Source organism: Nelusetta ayraudi, unplaced genomic scaffold, assembly GCF_046127955.1.
Source record: "Nelusetta ayraudi isolate G7.1 ecotype Tasmania unplaced genomic scaffold, CSIRO-AGI_Nayr_v1 ptg000063l, whole genome shotgun sequence".
NCBI classification, from domain to species: domain Eukaryota; kingdom Metazoa; phylum Chordata; class Actinopteri; order Tetraodontiformes; family Monacanthidae; genus Nelusetta; species Nelusetta ayraudi.
Genome location: NW_027466113.1, coordinates 1,883,780 through 1,902,500, shown reverse-complemented (window position 1 = coordinate 1,902,500; position 18,721 = coordinate 1,883,780). Strand labels below are relative to the sequence as shown.

Below are 18,721 nucleotides of genomic sequence, written 5' to 3'. Positions count from 1 at the left end.
CTTGAGCAAACACAAGCCTTTTGGAATAAATTAGAGCCCGGGAAAAAATTTCCAGTTTCAGCATCAGCAGGAGCTTCTAAATAATTATGTAAATATGAAACAAATTTTCCCGAGCAGATTTCCTCCTCTGCAATCCCCCTCCATCATTCTTATGCATGCCTCGTAAATTAACTAAACTATGCAGATCGTTATACTTATACAAAATAGGCTAATTAATACACTTGACAATAGTGTTCTCCAGAGTGGGTGGGGATGGGGGGGGGGGGGCAGTTGGTGGGGCGGGATGCTGAACTAAATCTTCATCACACGGAATTGTAAACCGCAGGCCAAACAGCAGCAACGTGCTGCTGAACTGGATCTTTTTTTTTTTCCTTCTTCCTTTATTCCTCCTCGTGACGCCGACGGATGAAGGACTCGGAAAAGAATCGCATCCCTCCGTGCATCCCCCCCCACCCCACCCCACCCCCACCACCCCTTTCCCCGACTCAGTGCTAACGTTGTGTTTGTTGTGCGGTTGTACGGGTAGGGAGCGGGGGGTGGGGGGGGCAAGGATTTGAATCAATACCAGCTTTACGGCCTCTCATTTGGTTTGTTTGCGTGTTTGTGTTGCGTTTTTCTCGCGCGAGCTCGTTATCCGAACCAGCGGTCATTTAAATGATGCTCCCTCCCCTCCCTTCCAGCTCCCTCTGAAATGAATAGGGGGAAGGAAATTAAAATAATTAAAATGTGTGTGTGTGTGGGGGGGGGGAGCAGAACGCATCCCCAAGGCTGGGGGACCGAGAGCAAGAACAGCGCCGGTGGTGCTTCTGTGGTCTCCGCGGCGCTGTTTCTGTGTCAGCGCTGCATTTGAATATGGATTATGGAATGTACAGCTGGTGGGGGAGGAGGAGGGCTTTAGACTGGCTAATTACACCGCGTGTTATAATGACCATCCCCATCCCGGCTCACTCGCACGTCTCTCCTTGAGAGGGATCTAATGAGGACGGAGGAAGCGCGGGGTGCGTGCGATGTAAATCCACCTGGCGCTGCTGCTGCTGCTGCTGCTGCTGCTGCTGCTGCTGCTGCTGCTGCTGCTGCTGCTGCCCCCCTCGTTGTCGGGCGGGAGAAGAAGGGAAAGAAAACGCGCGGGGATGCGCTAATGGTTGCGTGGCTGGAGTCGCGGGAGAGCGCCGCAGAGCCCGTCTTTAATCATCTCTCCTGCGGGATGAAGGTGTCGAGCTGCCAGGATCGAGCGTTCCCCGCTTCCCGCTCAGTCCGTTCGCTCCGTTCAATCAGAAATACAGATGCGGGCGTAATAAAAGGAGGCGCGTGGCTGCCGCAAACATGGGATTCAGCCTGTGTGAGCCTGGGGGGGATTCGCCAACAGCTCTTCATTATAGAAGCCTATGGAGGTGGCATAACTATTTGCATTCTGTACTTCAGTAAAAGCACAGATACTTTTGTCCCCCCCCCCAAAAAAAAAATACCCCAGTAAAAGTAAAAGTACTGATTCAACTCCTTTACTCAAGTTAAAGTACTTTAGTAAAAAGTAAACTTTTTTTTTTTTTTTTTTACCATTAAGGATATAATACTTTCGTTGGTATTTTCGCAAATATTAAAAAATTGTGACGGAATAATCTGGACTGGTCAGAGGTCAGAGGTCAAAGGATTTGGTGAGCATCTGGGTCCTTTTTTTTTTAGAGCTAAAGTCCTCTAAAATAATCTCCCTCTAAAATATGATCCTAAGTGAAGTTAATTCTGTCTTTTCTTGCAATTATCTCGTCGGTTCTTTATCTCAGACATAGATTGTAAGGTTTTTATTTACCTGACATGTTTCGGCATGTTCTTCCGCCTTCATCAGAGTGTCACACGATGTTGGTGTGTGACTGGTCTTTATCAGCTGATGTTTATTGATCACATACCAACATCATGTGACACTCTGATGAAGGCTGAAGAATAGGGCAAAACATTAAAACATTAAAAACAAACATTACAGTGTTTTTATTTTCCTATTAATTGTGCACCCTTTTAAGGATTCCAACATTTCTTCATGTGAAAACGATGGAAATTCTCTCGCAGAAAGGGAAGGGATTTTATTTTACTGTAATGCACTTTTACGCAACTTCATGTGATTATTTTTTTTTTTTTTATGGTCATTGTGCAACTACGTGTTTCACAATCCACGTTTTGCAACGCATTTCCCTAAAATGAACCTACCGTCCCAACTCTCTTCTGCATTGCGCTTTCTCTCCAACGCAAAAAAAAAAAACCCATGACGCCCAATCATGTGAGTGGCTGATGGATGAAAGTATCGTGTAAATATTGTAGACTGTAAATCATGCACGACATAGTGCAAAATAATGGAACGAGTCGACTGTACCGACCAACTGCATGTTCATTTCGAGGTAAACTTCCTTCCAGCATTGTGGTTTCGCATCAAAGTGAAAGGCTCAGAGATTCTCTTGAGGTGAACATCAGAGTGATGAGATAAGACATTGCTTCATGTCAGGAGTGTCAGTGATGCTCAGTCCAATTACAGATGTGTAGACCAGGCATGGGCAAACTACGGCCCGGGGGCCATATGCGGCCCATTAAGCTTTTTAATCTGGCCTGCCAAACTTGAAAAAAAATGTTATTATTAGTAAGTTAGTCATAAAATAGCTGTATTTCATCCATTTTTTCAGTGTTTTTAGGAGTCACTTTAATAAATAATAATAATAATAATAATAATAATAATAATAATACCGGGGAGCTTCAACAACACATATTTTCAGTTGACATTAAAGAACGTTTTTACATCCCATGATATACCTTTTTCTCCAAGGAGGTGGTTTACCAAAACACTCCATCCATCTGCTCCTGCTCCGGCCCCTCTGTCAAATTTTAGAATCTATTGTGGCCCACCAGTCAAGAGGTTTGCCCACCCCTGTTCTAGAACCTTGTGAGTTTTTGGATTTAGTTGTGAAGTTTTTTTTTTATACATATATATATATATATATATATATATATATATACATATATATATATATATATATATATACATAGTGAATATTTCATAAGCATAGCAAGTCAAGTTTTACATTGGCACTTTAACCTGAGTGGTTGTCCCAAAAAAGTTTCTCTTGACGAGGGTCCGACAAGCGGATCTGATTTGACAAACTGGTTTGTGCGCTTGCAAGGAAATATATGACGATTTATGAACATACAGTTCAAGTGATTCGTGGACAGAATGGGAACAGGTCAGTGATCGCGACGTCAAACGATGGTCGTGACGGTCAGTCACACCTCTTCGGATACTTTTTAGCCAGAGTCCCTCACTCAGTTGCACAAAGCAACCTTTAAGTGCAGGGTGTTTGTGTCAACTTAACTAAAGTCAGGAGAAAAAGAAGTGCAGTAAACAAACCCTTGTAGGCTCGCCCAAAAACAAACTCAAGGGAAGTGTCAGCAAGCCGGACATGGATGCCAATGAGGCTGATGCCCATCAGTGGCGGGATTAATGGGTCATCTGGCGGCGGCAAAGGTTACAGCATGACAAATTGTCAAATCCAAGCATGCCAAGGTTGCAAAGTGATAAAAAGAAGGAAAAAAAAAATGAAAAGAGCTCAGCCTCTAAATTTGTTGCATAGACGTCACAGAATCTGCATTGCCTTCGGTGAAAGATATTTGGCTGATGGTGTGATTGAAAACCCCCCGTGGGATTTTTTTAAATTTTTTTTCCTCCACAAACCCATTGCACACGCGACGACAGAGGCGGGGGGGGGGGGGAGCGAGCAGACAGACGCGCGCATGAATTTATGCAGATGAAGGCAGCGACTCAACATTCTCTCCCACATCCTAAACGCCCAAATGTTGTCGATGAGCCATGCCCGGGCTGCCTCCATTTGCCTATAATCCCATTAGGAGGAGAGAGGAGAACGTACAGAAATAGAATGGTATGTTCAAGCTGATTTCCTCACTAAATGCAGCCGTTTAGGGCCCCAATAAAGCAGCTTTCACAGCCACCAACAGCAGGCGCTTCGCTGTGATGGGAGAAGACTAACGTGCTTAGATGGCCCCATTTACCATTTATTTGGTACGTGCTCATCAACTCTTAAATGGGGGGTGGGGGGGAGATGGCGGAATGATGACTGCCCTCATCTACTGGATGTTGTTGATTTGAGTGTTTTTTCGGTTTATTACATTTTGAGAATGTGCGACAAGCAGGGAAGGCCTTTCAGTACTGACTGATACCGATACTGAGTACTCAGGCCAGTACACATGACAGAATTACTTTGGGGTTTATTTTCCCCGTTCCGTTCTGTTATTTGAACAACATTCCTCAGCATATTTTTCCAGAACGTGGGTGACTGTCATAAGTCTCACAACAGTACGAAGACAAATTTAACCAAATTGTCATATACTGTACGTACATATAGAGCTGGTATCGGCACGTGTTTGATGGCCGCGTTCAGACCGCAGGTGAATCTGATTCAAATCCGATTTTTAGAACCGCCTCTCGAAAGTTTTCAATCCGTCTTGCAAAAATCGGATTGTATGTGATTTGTGACTGTTCAGACTAGAAAAGAGCCATCCGGTTTCAATCTGGATGCGCAGTGTGAATGCGGTGTGAATGCGGCTTATGTGTTAAATTGGAGTACAGTATTGTACTGATACTAATACCAGCATCGGTACTAATACGAGCACAGAGTATCGGTACCGATACACGATATCCCTAGTGACCGGTATTCTTGCTTCATTTAATAAATGGCTACGAAAATCTGCTCCCTTGCCATCGAATGGAAGAAAGTCTCTGCAAAATTGTCCAAGTAGCGACTGTGAACGCGACAAAGTGGAGTTTTGTCAGGCGTCGGGAACAGGAACAATAACTCGGCCAAACAATGCAAATGTCAGGCGAGCTCCCCAGCGTACTGTTGGTTGGAACTGGATAGGGCCTCCCAGGTCCAGAGCCGGCTACACCCTCTCTGACAACACAAGCTGCTCTTTTGCAGGAAAGTGACACCGCAGCCACCGCGACCGCCCGATCTCACACTCCTCCGAGCTCCTCATGCCTGGCGGCTCGTTTCAGCGCTTTGGATAGATGTTGAGGAAGGTGGCGGTGTGTTCGGCGAGGCCAAACGGAGGGTAGCGGCAGACAGCCAATCACAGCACAGAACTCTTAAGTCTGTCTGCTGGCATATGCTGTCATTTTAAAGCGCGCCAACTTCCCCCAGAGTGTTTGCTTACCTCCTGCATTCTCCTCATCCGCACAAAAAAACTGTTGATGGGGAAGAAACAGCGGGCCGTTAAAGGGAAATGTCCATTTGTTCGGCCCAAAAAATTAAATATGCTGCAATTATTATTTTTTAAGAAAGACGTTTAGTTGAGTTTGAGCTCGACTTCATAATAAGGTGTACACTGTTTAATGCCGACAACTGGTGTCAGTTTCTGGCATGATTTATTAGATAATACAGTCCGTTAAAAGGAAAAATAGCCGACCAAGCAATTTTGCTTTTGAATGAATTCATCCACAAAGCCAACAGCAAGCAGTGACTAAAAATAGTACCAAATAGCTAATGCAGTCGCTACATCTTGCTACGTGCTAGCGCGGAAACATCCCTACATGAATAACGTTAGCGCCTCTACGTTGAACCCAATAACTAATCGAACTTGTTGCGGCCCGTCCCCTTGTTTGCGCCTCCCCGTTGATGCGTCGCAGCTGTTTCATGGCCTGTCGCCACCATACATACGAGAAGTTAATCTCCCGGCGCTCGCGCCCACATGCTCGGCGACAACGGCGGCAGATGATGCGGGGGGGGGGGGGGGGGGGGAAACGGGCGTTTAAAGTAATACAGATCTGCTCTTTTTCTTCTATCATTCTCATGACAGATTTATCTGCGGGGAGATTAGGGCGAGCGGCGGTGTGCGCGTGTGTGTGTTGACGTCTTCATCGCCAGGCTCGCTCGGGCGAAGGGCTTAACGCCTGGCTATATAAATAGCCTGTCAAAGAGATCAAACTGCAGCAGTGTTTTCGACAATGTTCGGGCTTTAATGTTTTAGCTGGTCATGCGGAGGCGCCGGGTGCTTCCCCCGGAATATCTATGACGGCGAGGCGGAAGATGCCGAAGTAGTAAGCACCCCCCCCCCCCCCCCATATGACAGGATTGTAGCCCTTCTCACGGCAACATGACGTTGGTCAAATCGATGTGTACACATATATACGTGAAGCCGAGTCTCACGCCTGCACATGCCGGGATCAATGCACGTCGTATGATGCGGAATGGTGCTTTTTTTTTTTTTATCCCTCGTTTTATCATCTTCCATGCCTTTGATTGATAGATACAAGTTGGGTGGAGGGATGGGGGGGGGGGGGGGGGGGTTGGAGGAGCTGCAGGTGGAAGCTAAACACAGGCGTAGTGGTGGGGGAATAGATTAATGTATGGAGCGGCATTGATCAGCCTTTCTCACCCCCACTGCTTCATCAAAGCGCGGCGATGGATATGGAGATGGGATGTGATCACACACAGGCTCTGGCCTGTCAGTGTCATCAGCTGATGAATAAAACATTCATTGTGACAGAGGCCCATGACAATGTCGTTCCAGCAGGTGCCGTCAGGGTGCTGAGGTGTGTTGCCACCCACTGACATTTTCACTGATAATAATTTACATCTCTGCAGTCGCTTTTGCTGCATCCACTGATGTAAATTAGAACTTCACGAGGGAATGCAGTAATTTGACTCTCCGGCAATGACTGAAAGCCAAACAGATGGCAGTTTATTGTTTCTTCCTTTTTACATCTCCCTTGATTGGGACCCTAACGTCGCCTGTGGTTTGTTATGCTGTCAATGTGTCTTGTAACTAACATTTCTCGAGTCAATGTAAGTTTGAAAGCCACCGTCTTACTATCAGGATGGCTTGCTTGCCTCCAGCCCTTTTTTCCATGCCTTTTGAGCATTTTGTCCTCATGAAATAAGAAGGCTTCATTTTTAAAAGAAATTTTGCAACTCGCAGTAGCTGTACGTTTTTACGACAGTGGTGTGATCGCAAGCAGTAGGGGGCGCACTTTAAACCAAAACGGCAAAGAAGTGTAGAAGTGAAGACTTTTTAAAAAAAAATGTACGAAAATACAGCTGTATTCCACATTCTGCAAAGTACATCAAACTTTCCATTAATACTGGCACGCTGATTCTAAAAAAATAAAGTCTTTAATCAATTCACTGCCTAGTCACATAAGAACATAAGTATATGATAATATCCAAAGGGTGACAATTAGCCTGTGCTGTACAACCAAGTCATGTAAATAATATAATGCCATTGTGTGCTGATGTTTACTTACATGGACGCTGCAGTCATAAGTTACTTAAAATTACAATGTACATGTATTTGTCTCAGTCCAGATTAGTTCTAGGATTCGCTTTTTCTGGCCTGCCTCACCAGTAACTGACCAGCATTTCATGCACATGACTTATTAACGGCTGTGTCACTCTTGACAGACCTTTGCTTTGTGTCCTTCTGGAGCAGAAAGGACAATGTCATGACGTAGTCGGAGGGTCTGTTGGGTGAATGAGATGCTTTCTAAACTCGGTGACCCACAGGACATGCAGGAATATGTGGATAATACGTTGCACCTGCAGTGGTGAGATCAGGACTTGGTGGCGTAACAACGTGCTGGGGTCGAGAGGGTTTGGCTGAGTGGTCGGTCAGATGAAACTCCATTTCTTTAAATGATGAGGAAAATGTGGAATTACTTCTGTTGTGCAATTGATCTCCTGATTTTTGGAAGGAAATGTGACTATGAGTGGAGTCTTTGGCCACAACTTGACTTAATAGAAAACATGTGAAAGTGTAGCATAGTGAGAGTCATCTGGGTTTAAAGAGCAGTGCATGTAGATTTGTCCAGGATTGAGTTTTTGTGCATATTCTAAATCCTCACATTCACCGAGTCTGGCACTGACAACTTTTTTTTACACACAAAAAAAGTTTAAAGCATATTTGAACAAAAGGGAGCTCGGTGAGCTGTGGATCATTTGACTGTTTCAACCAAACTGAATATGAATATTCCGCAGCCACTTTAGTGAGGAGCCACGAAGAGAAAAGCAGGAACCAGCCCAACACTTTTGTTCCACGCTTTTCGCTTTCATTCCCGTCCAACTTTACAAATTCATTAGCAATACCTTCAAATCCGCATTTAAAGAAAAAAAAGAAAAAATGCCTCGGAAACGATCTGATGAAGCTCGACTCGGTGCTCTGCCTCCGCGGCCTCCATTCACACACGAGCGTGTTAGTGCTGTGAGCCGTGAGCGTCGAGCTGAAACAACTTTCCCAGCCGAAGCGGCAAAGTGAAGATCAACGGGCAGAGCCCCTGTGGAATCTCCTGCTAACGTAAAAACAGGAGGCCCCCGAGGAGCAGCGGCTGCTCGCCATGCCAGCTCTCCACAAATCCTCTCTCTCTCCCTCTCTCTCTCTTTCTCTCTCTCTCTCTCTCTCTCTCGCTCGGCCTTTGTTGCCGCTCGCCGACAGCTTGGGAAATCAATGGCATCAGTGTCCTTTTGTTTCGTCATGTGTCCGTTTCAAGTATTTCCATATCTCGGAGAGCTTTAGATTTATTGATCCGCTAGATCTCTTCTTGTGAAACTCCGAAATGCTTTTCTGGACGGAGTTGTTTTCCATGTTTGTTTTTTGGGTTTTTTTTATTGAGCATGAAGGACTTTTTTTTTTGGCCACTATAAGGTCTTGGAAATAATCCACATCTGACCAAAAGTGTTTGATGTTTGTTCCGCTGCCCAACCCGGACCATCAAAACCGAATGCATTTGAGTTCATAAAATGAAAAGAAATCCCACTTTTGTGTCTCCGCCATGCATCTTGTAGGGGAAATACCTGCTCTTCTGCTGGCTGCGGGACTGAAAGGTCCAGTGTGTAAAATTTGGTTTGACTTGTGATTTTTACATAGGTAAACATTGAAGATAGTGTCCATAAATACATTCATAAAAGTGTATACTCACAGTACAAAAAAAGTAATTTGGTTCCCCCACCCTTAGAACTGTTATCATATTTGTATAAGAATATACAGAGAGCGGTAAGGAGGTTGCTCCTCGTTAGCTGCCATCTTGCACTGCCATTTTTCAGTGGCCTAAAAAGGAAACGCGCTGTCAGGCAGGGTAAGGAATACCGGGCTTCCTTAAAACTTTACGCACTGGACCTTTAAGTTTGGTGCATAGCAGGTTGTGTAAACCCACAATGCGTCGTTTTTGCTCACCCTTTTGCGTTAATTCCAAGGTGTGAAGACGCCTCATGTAGGACGTCTTGTTGGTGAAAGAGTGCAAAACAAACAAACAAAAATCAACATAGATTAACTTCAATTACACAGGTTTTTTTTTCTAAGAATTATTTTGTGAAGCAGGGAACAATTAGATTATTTTGTTTTGTTATTTTAGGTTTATGGGAGTGTAATGTCACAGTAATAACAGTTGTAATATACAGCTGCTTAGCTTCCCCCCCCCCCCTTCATAGAGAACTCCTACCACTTCTGCACCTAATAGGATTCCACTTGTTTTTTTGTCCTGAGTTTGATTTCACACATGGGCTCCTTTGGATTTTGCCCCAGCTGCGACGCTCTGCACATGTGCCGCAGATGTCGAGACCCAGAGCTGTCCTTATCCCACTACGTTCAATGAATTCACGCTGGATTACCTGCGGGACCAAAGCAAGCAAAGGGCCCTTCCTTTTAATTTAAGTTTGAATAGTCTTTGTATGAACAACCTTCAATAAGTCAAACATTAAGTCTTGGCTCCACTGTCAAAACAGACCGCTGGCTGTCAAAACACTCGGAGCCGGAGCTGCTGAAAACCACCGGGTGTCGGGAGTTACACGAGACGGAGCGAGGCCCGGCTCGTCCCCGCCGCTGCCGTTGATGATTTTGGACACGATGGAGACAGTGGACTTTTTGTTTTGCCTGTTAATCGTGGACTCGCCGACAGAACACCACATTCCTCCGATAATCACTGGAAACTTCCGTCCCCCGAGTCCCAGTGAGGCATTCGAAAGAAAAAAGAAGTGAATTTGAATTCCAGCAGTACTTCTTTATTATTTTCTCGCGTTAGTCAAAACCTAAACCACCAGATTCAATCACAGTTTGTTTGTTTGTTTGTTTTTTGTCCAACAGCAACACACAACCTGAATGGTCTCAGATAACACACAGCACTAAGTGCTCCTTCTGTGCAATGCTGCGTGCAATATAACTGACTCTTCTTTATGTGCAACGTCCTTACTCAATATTACTGATCGGATTGAGTTTTGATTTGTGCATCTTTTATTATTGGGTAGCATAATTGTTGTGTCGTGTTACCTGTAGCAGTTAACGGAGCAGCGCTTCAATTCTGTTGTATTGTTCACGATATAAAAGGCCCCTTGAACTTTGACTTTGATATTTTTGACTTTGAGTTGAAAACCACAGCCTCACAGTTTGACCCCAAACAGAAGAACCATGTCATGCAAATTTATCAACATCACTCCCATATTAAATAATGTATGTCGGTATTTTCAATGAACATTGAACGTTTAAACATGTATTATTTTGTGAATTAATTGAATTATCCTCAATGGACTATGATGCGTGAAGTAAATACCGCCATTTCACTGAGTGTTGGTTGAAAGGGATATTGATTGAATTATTAATGAGATATAAAGAATTTGTAATGGGATTTCTTGGTTTTACGACGTTTTTTGGGGGGGATAATCAAACGTCCACTGGGTGGAACTGACTTTGGAGCGGCGTTGCAGTTCCTGAGGAAACAAAACGTGACAGGAGGGTTAAACCATCAGCTGGAGGTGTTCAGTGGGTGACACTGAGGGGGCAGCTCGACTCAGTTCATTAAGCAGCAGGATCAGACATAACGGGACCTCCCTGCAGGGGTGAGGGTCAGATACCGTGACCCCCTCCCCCCCCCCCCCCCCCAGCCCCTTCCCCCCCCGGGCTTTGGGGGCCATCAGGGGGCGGGGACGTTTCGTCACTGCCACTGCTCCGAGCCAGCCGTCAGAGAGACTCGCAACAGATGAGCGCGACACCCGAGTTCGGTTTGGTTTGGTAAGAATTCAGGATGTGATGAAAAGTCGATAAAAGATCACAGGGGTAGATTAAATTGTTGTTGTTTAATTGATATTTGTTTCAGATGTTTCTGGATCGGGATGTGGAAGTTCTGAGGAACAAAATGTTTTCAGATTTGCGAGGTTTGAAAGAAAATATGGAGCTGCGCACTCACACGACAGCGCACGGTGGTGGCAGACGAGGAGGAGAGAGAGTGCCGAGTCGCGAGATGAAGTCAATTCATGTTGCAGCTGTCAACTTCCTCCTCGGTCGAGGGACCGATGTTTGTCATGGAAAGTGTGCGATGGACGGTCAGATTTCATTTCGCATGTGGAAACCGTTTCCACAGCTTCGGAACGCTGCGTCTGCGTCTACCTACGTAGCAGCCGAATGCAAAAAAAGAAGAAGAAGGAGATAGAATTGCTGATTCAACCTCTCTAAATCTGTCCTTGGTACGATGATTAAAATCGGCACGCGGACGGTTTTGCCGTCATGTGACTCTGGTAGGCGGCTAAATGGCGGAGGTAGGGAGAAAAAAAAAAATGTGTATCAGGCTCTCTGAGGTACTGATTAATGTCATTTGAAGCACAAGGGCAGCATTAAGGACCTGTGGGACTCGTGTTGTGTTGTGTTGTGTGTTCTCAGTGAAGTGTGACAAGCTGTTGTCTGGGACACGAGCCATGTCCAAAAGAAAATGTAGCTGCCCTGACATTCGCTCCGACAGTTACCCACATGTAGCTGCAGTGTTCCGTCCTGCTCAGAACTGGACGTTGCAGCAACTACAAGAAAACTACATTTCCATTTATTTATGTGCAGTCAAAACATTCCTTGGCAAACATTTAATAACAAAAATTTGGGATTGAGGGAAATTTTAAGGGTGTCCAAAAAAAAAAAAAAAAAAATCCACAACTGTCTATTTTGACAAAATGTTGAAAATGGTGTTTTTCTCTTCTATCAGCTTAAAAGAGTGAGACGGGAAAGGAAGAAAAAAAAAAATAAACAACCAAACCAGTCACTCTCCTTTCATGACTTGCAAAGTCTTAGCATAGCCATCAATTATCAATCACATCCTTTTCCAGCTTCAGAAATGCACATTTCTGGACACGGCTTTATGTTCTTCTCACTGTCCCATTGCCTGTTTGAGTTTCCCTTCTGCTGTGGCATCACAGTTGTGTGTGTGTGTGTGTGTGTGTGTGTGGGTGGGTGTGTGTGTGTGTGTGTGTGTGTGTGTGTGTGGTGGGGGGGGTTGTCAGGGGGTTGGGGCTCCCCACTCTATCAGAGGACAGCTAGCAGCTGGCCACGCCTGCTAAATCCCCTACACAAAACACACCCACCAGCTCCATCTGCTTTCCAAGTGGAACCCTGGTCCCACACGCACTCTCTGTCGTTTGTCTCGCACACACGCACACACGCACACACACACACACACACACACACCACATGCATTGAATTTAACCACTTCTTTATCCCAAAGACAGAGAAAGACTTCCACTGTTCTTGGTGCCTCAAATCTCAATAGGATGATTATCACCTTGCTGGCCTTGTAAAGTGGAGCAATGGCTGTAGACAACTTCTATCTTCTTCTTTTTCATTTCCTTCCCAATTTTTTGTTCCACATTTTGGGATTTTTTTTTTTTTTTGGTTTTTGTTTTTAATGATGAGGATTGTATTGTATTTGGTACTATGTGGTGCAGAGGGACCTAAGAGAGGCGATGCATTATTCAGTGGTCAACTACACCTTTGTTTCTCAGCACCTCCGTTCCTCCGCCTGTTCTTAAGCTTCCTCCTCGCCATCTTTCGCTTGAACTAAATTCACCCTCACATCCTATTCCCTCATGCTCAGCATCCTCCAGTCTTTTGTTTCCAACCTGAACTCTCTTTTTCCTGTTCTACTCCCTCTTGGTCACCTTTCACTATACACTCCTTAGCTTAGCTTCCGTTTGAGCGTGTGTGTGTGTTTTTCCCTGAACTTCATAGCTTCCGCTTCAATGTTTCAGTTGCACCATTCTTTTTTCGTTTAATAGAGATAGAGAGTGGTGGACAGGTACCTTTTAACACTTTGATGTCCAGGTCAGCCGAGTGCTGCCAGATGTATTGATTTCCATCTAAGACAAGCGGGCTACCACCTTCCTTTCGATCAATGTCTCATTTGCCACTGTGGTTGCAAATCTAAAAGGAAAATTTCAGAAACTGGCTTTGAAAATGAAAAAATAAGAAGTGTTAGTGCCGCGTCTCCACCATTTAATGCTGATTAATGAGGCTGTGTAAAGCGTATCATTTGATACGTCACATCATATCTGATGGGACATTTTACTGCGCATTTGCTTTTTACTGTGTCCATTTCTGATGATTTTCATGATGATGCAAAACTGAGTCTCACAGTGTCTTGCGTTAAAGGTCTGGTGTGTAATATTTGGCAAAATGTATGATTTTTATATTGGTAAAAGGTTAACATACAGTCCATAAACACATAAATACAAGTGCATACACACAGTACAATAACGGTAATTTGGTTTTCCTATCCTTAGAATAGTTCTTCTATGTATGTAAGAACACACATAGATCAAGGATACACCATAGTTCGCTGGCAAGTTCAGGAGAGGGAGGGTACAGAGTCTCAAAGGGGAGTAAAGTTAAAGAGCGCTGCAATCTAAACCATAACCACTTTCACGTCGCCGTTTCTCCTTCAAAATCCCCAAATAATACACACTTCACATTTAAGTTTCTTATCTCTCCACTGAGAGAGTGTAAGAGTTTATAACCATCCAATGACAGCTGATGGACCACGTCTCTAACGGAAGTACCTGTTGTGTTTTCTATGTGTTTCAGGCGGCTGTTGTGGAAGAAGAGAAGACGTAACAAAAGATGCTGACGCGGAAGATCCAGACGAGTGAAAGAGCCCCAGTTCTTTTTATTTATTACTTTATCAACGTGTGTGTGCAAAAGGCGCACAGTTGTGTGTGTGTGTTTGCTCGCGTGCGCGCGCGCATGCGAGAGAGTGAGCACTGAAGACTGCCGCAGATGCGCGCGCGCTTGGTGGCGGAAGGAACCTAAGATTTCGAGCTATCATTTGCAAAACGTTGTTTACTTTTTATAACGTTCCAATAACTCATATATCATTGTCACAAGTATAAACAAAAGGACTTTACTCTTGGTGCATATTGTGTTTTGTGTTTGTAACTCCTCCTATTTAAGAATGTATATTTGTATGTACGATATAGACATCTAGAAACTATATAATGGACTATTTTATCACCGTCTCATCACAGTACTGCTTTTCTCGCCAAGACACACGTAAACTCAGCAAACACATATAGCTAACATGCGTATTCGCAAAAGTAACAGCAATGTATAAAAACCAAAACAAATGCAGTGATCTTTAACGTAAAAAAAAGGAAAAAAAAAGAAAAAGAAAACTAACAAATGAGTTAAACAATTAGCCATCCGTCTCTTCCTTGCCAGCTCTGATTTATGGTACCGCAGACCGAAAAATAAGTTGGTGTAACTGGCAGCCATATTGGACGTCTGGACTGTAGCTCCGATCAGCAAGTGTTTTGTTTGTTTTAATATCAAATTTTATTATCAAAATTTTTTTAAGTTTACGTCTTGAAATCTTGAAACATCAGCCCCAGTTGCAGAAAAACAGGACGGCGGAAAAAAAAAAAAAAAAAAAGGGGGACGCTCCTTTTGTTTTTCCAAGCGGACCACCGTAACAGAACCAGTGGGGCACCGCTAGGAGGAGTTTTTTTATAGCGGCGGTACTGACGGCACACGCATTGCATAACAGGGACAGCGCCGAACCAGTGCGCATAACAATACAAACGCAATACTGTACGTGTGAGTGGGCACGGGGTACAGCTGTCATTGTGAGAACCTTTAATTTTACGCTTCAATTTTGCGAGAGCAACAACGTTTTAGCGGGCTTGGCTCTTCAAAGGACTCTTGGAGGGCTCCGAGGTTTATTTCCAGTCGGAGGGTTATTGGATGGCCTCGGTCACGGCTAAGATCCGGGAGATGTTTAGCGTCGATGGAGGTTCCTCACAAGTGCGGCTGTGCGCGCGTGCTGGTGCATGAGAGTGCGTGCATGCATGTGTGTATAAAAATCCATAGGCAATAGCTCAGCATTAGTGCTTCCATCCATTAGCTAATGTGTGAAAGGTTGAAACAACGACGAGGCAATGGGCGGGGTGGCCTTGCGGTGAAGTCCGGCCCTCGACAATCCCTGACTTACCTGACGCCATGTGGTCACCTGCAATATTCTGACAGGAGCTGATCATCCGTATTGATCGCCGTAACTTGTTTTTATTCAGACCGCCAATATCACGACCGGTCAGAGGTCCTGCGAAACGAGCAAAGCGCATGTGACGGGCGTCGAGCGCAGTAGTGCATGCAGTGTGGGTCCTCTAGGTGGCGAGTGACGCCGGTGCGTGCACCCCCGTGCGACCACCCGTCCACCCCACTCCCCCCAACCCCCCCCCGCCCCCTTATCCCTGTAAAATGAGGGTGGCTGTATAATGCAGTATCATCTCGCAGAGTTGTTTATGCATAGTTTTCGATCTTTCTTTGGGTGTTTCGTGTGGAAAATATCTAAATATTACTGTTTTGACGTATGGTGATAATTGTGAAGTACTATCAATACAATGGCTTCCTCTTCGATCTTTGGTTCCGAATGAGCAACAATGATACTCTCCCCCCCCCCCCCCCCCCCCCCGCCCCCTGCCCCCCGAACAGTTGACTCGCAGTGGAAATGAGGCTGCTCCACGGGAGAGTTGGAAACTGTGGGTACATGTGCCACTTTACTGCCTCTGAAAACATACACACATACATGCACACGCACAGTGCTGATGTTAGTGTCTTGCCCGCAATCATCCAGCATGAGCTGCAGAATACACCCGCTACCCCTTCGTCTACATGAGCTGTCCAATCTTTTGCTCGACAGCTCGTCTGAGAATTTGTCGGGATTATTTCATGTCTATCTTAATGGGTAATGTGACCACGCCTGCCCTCTCCCACGCAAGATGTTCATTAGTTGAGTTTCGGGAAAGATTCTGTACCAAAAAGTCCCAGTGCTTAGCGGAAATGTGTTTGAGACTTTCACTAGGCTGACTCTGCCAAACTGTTTTGTTCCAACCTTTGGGCCAGTTAATTGACAGCAAGTGCAACAAAGAGCTATTGGACCAAAGCAGAGCTACAAACACAAGCAATACTCGACGCTAAATGTCATACAATTGTCATCAACTGCCACCTGTTACTCTACAATGGTACTCCAACTGCATTTCCATCAAACCCTGTCGTCCGTTTTGGAAAATTGCACTTGGGAACGTTGGGAAAATGGCTGGAAGACCAAAAGCTACATGGTACATGGCAAATGGGCCAACGTGAAGTGCAATAGCCAGTCAAGTCAGGGTACAAGACGCAGTAAAATGAGTTGGCCAGTCACGTTGTCGGTTGGACAAAATCATCACCAACATGTCCAACCAAAGCAGTGTTAACAACATATTTCTGTGTTTGATTAGCAATTGAATCGGACAGCAGCCCGGCCTGCACATACAGTTTTGTTTTTTTTTTGTTGTAAGAGAAGTTGAAATTCACGTCCACACTTCTGGACATTTGTTTCTGTTTTAAAAAAAAAAAAAAAAAGAGTGTATTTAGAAAGAAAAAGAGGAAGAGGACTGCCAGCTTTGTTATTTCTTCACATCTGTTGCAAAAGCGAGCGATGACGGTTGCGTCTGATACCTCTTTCCACTGCGCAAGTGATGTCGATGACGTCGTGATTTAAGATAGACTTGAACGTATCCAGACCTATTCTTTTGAGGAGCAAAACGAATAAAGAGAGATTTACGGTGCTTTGACTCTAATCACGTTCAGGATCCACTTTTTGACCATTGACAGGTGGCTCTGAGGCGGACTGACTCAGCTGTGGGCTCGAATCTCCCCAAATGCGTTTCGAGAAATGCACTTTAGAGAACAACTCAATTTTGCCCTCCATTCCAACCTTTGCGCTCACGTTTAATGCACTTGCTTTGACCTTAATGATAAATATTTAAATGTACATGTGTGTGTATATCCTCGCTTTGGCCGAAAGATAGCAGACCGGACCCCCCCCCCCCTCCTCCCCCCCAACAAATGTAAATACGTCCCTGGTGTTCAATGCTCGCCGCAGATTGAAGAGGAAATGCTCGCGCAAACGCTGCACTTGAAGTTATCGCGCCGCTTTCCAGTGTCCTCCCCAAGCTGCGACTGCGAGGCGCAGAGAAAGGGGGGAGGAGAGGATGTGGGTAATGCCAGTAAGCGGCGTGACAGAAGAGGGTTAATACCATCGAGCCGTGCTAAGAATGCCCAGCCTCGCGTGGCTTTAAGGGATTGCAGGCAGTATTAGCAGCTGAATAATTATTTTTGGGATGTTTTTCCTTGTGCACACTCTTTGCCATGGCACACACTGTCTTTTTGCCGACACCCCCCCACCCACCCACCCACCCACCCACCTCAACACACTAGACATACTGTACATGGAGCTTTGGCAGCCTGCAGCCTTGTAGAAAGACGTATATAATTTCTGGGGTGCTGCGTGGGACAGAGTTCCCAGAGGCGCTCTGCATAAACTTGAATGTTCTTCATATCTTTCAAATGCGGTCCAGAGAAGATGGGGAATTGCACATTTAGCACTGTGACAGGACAAAAAAACAGAGAGAGAGGGAGAGGGAGAGGGAGGGATAATATCGGAAGAAATGTCGAACAAAAATTGCAAAAGTGATGGGACCCCTTTGTGTGAAGTAAACAGGGTTGCAAATTACCCATTTATGCTTATTAAAGAGAAATCATATATGAGTAGACATGTGTGATGAATATAAATAGAAGGCATCTATTTTTTGGCATCCTTTATCTTGTGGACAGAGATGATATCAGTTGGACAGCATACAGGTTGGGTCCTTGCCATCCTTGCTGCATTCAACAATGAACCTGTGATTGCATTTTGTTTTTGTTTTTTTCAACAAAGCTTCTCGCATTTGTTTAGTTTTGTTTGTTTGTTTGATTGATTTTCTTTTTGTATGCTGCACTGAAAATACATAATTTTCACAAGTAGTTTGGAGAGCAGAAGTGTTGTCAGTCACTTCACCAAGTAAAACAATCTAGTATACAGTAGAATAGCTGTTGCATTATTTGTTACAACCTGTATGTAATGTTATTATGGAAGATGTAATGTCCTTCTGTAAATGTTGTTCAATGTTGTTTTATCTGAAATAAAATTTATTAATGCTTCAGAAAAGTGTGTGTGTGTGTGTGTGTGTGTGTGTGTATGTGTGTATCAGCAAAAAGTTTTGACCAATAAATTACGTTAAATTAGGTAGAATTTGTTTTTTGTTTTTGTTTTTTGTTTTTTTTAATAGCAGTGGCACAGACTTAATATTCCTACATGCACAATACTAAATACCTAGAATTCATCTCATGATTAGGTAATGGCACCAAATGCCTGCAGACAATAGTATTTCTGCCTGAGTTTTCTGTACGTAGTTCACGTAAAGGAACACTTTGCATGATGCAAAAATGAGAATGTGATTGCTTTGTCATCCCTGGTTATGGCCAAGGTTAGCCTAGCTAGCTTAGCTTAGCTAACCACTTGAGGACCGCAAACGATTTGCGGGTCTGGATGGATGTGCCCCAAACATACCTCCAGAAGAAG

At 44.5% G+C, this 18,721-nt stretch overlaps 1 protein-coding gene across 3 annotated transcripts in view; it reads left to right on the top strand.

The window, feature by feature from the left end:
• The window catches only part of cdk14 (cyclin dependent kinase 14), a 150,931-nt gene extending 132,624 nt beyond the window's left edge, over nt 1-18,307 (top strand). For all 3 annotated transcript variants that reach the window (XM_076041300.1, XM_076041302.1, XM_076041301.1), the window contains one exon: nt 13,870-18,307. The gene's annotated coding sequence lies outside the window, so the exon portion shown is untranslated. The remainder of the gene's footprint in view (nt 1-13,869) is intronic.
• Nucleotides 18,308-18,721: the final 414 nt, after the last annotated feature.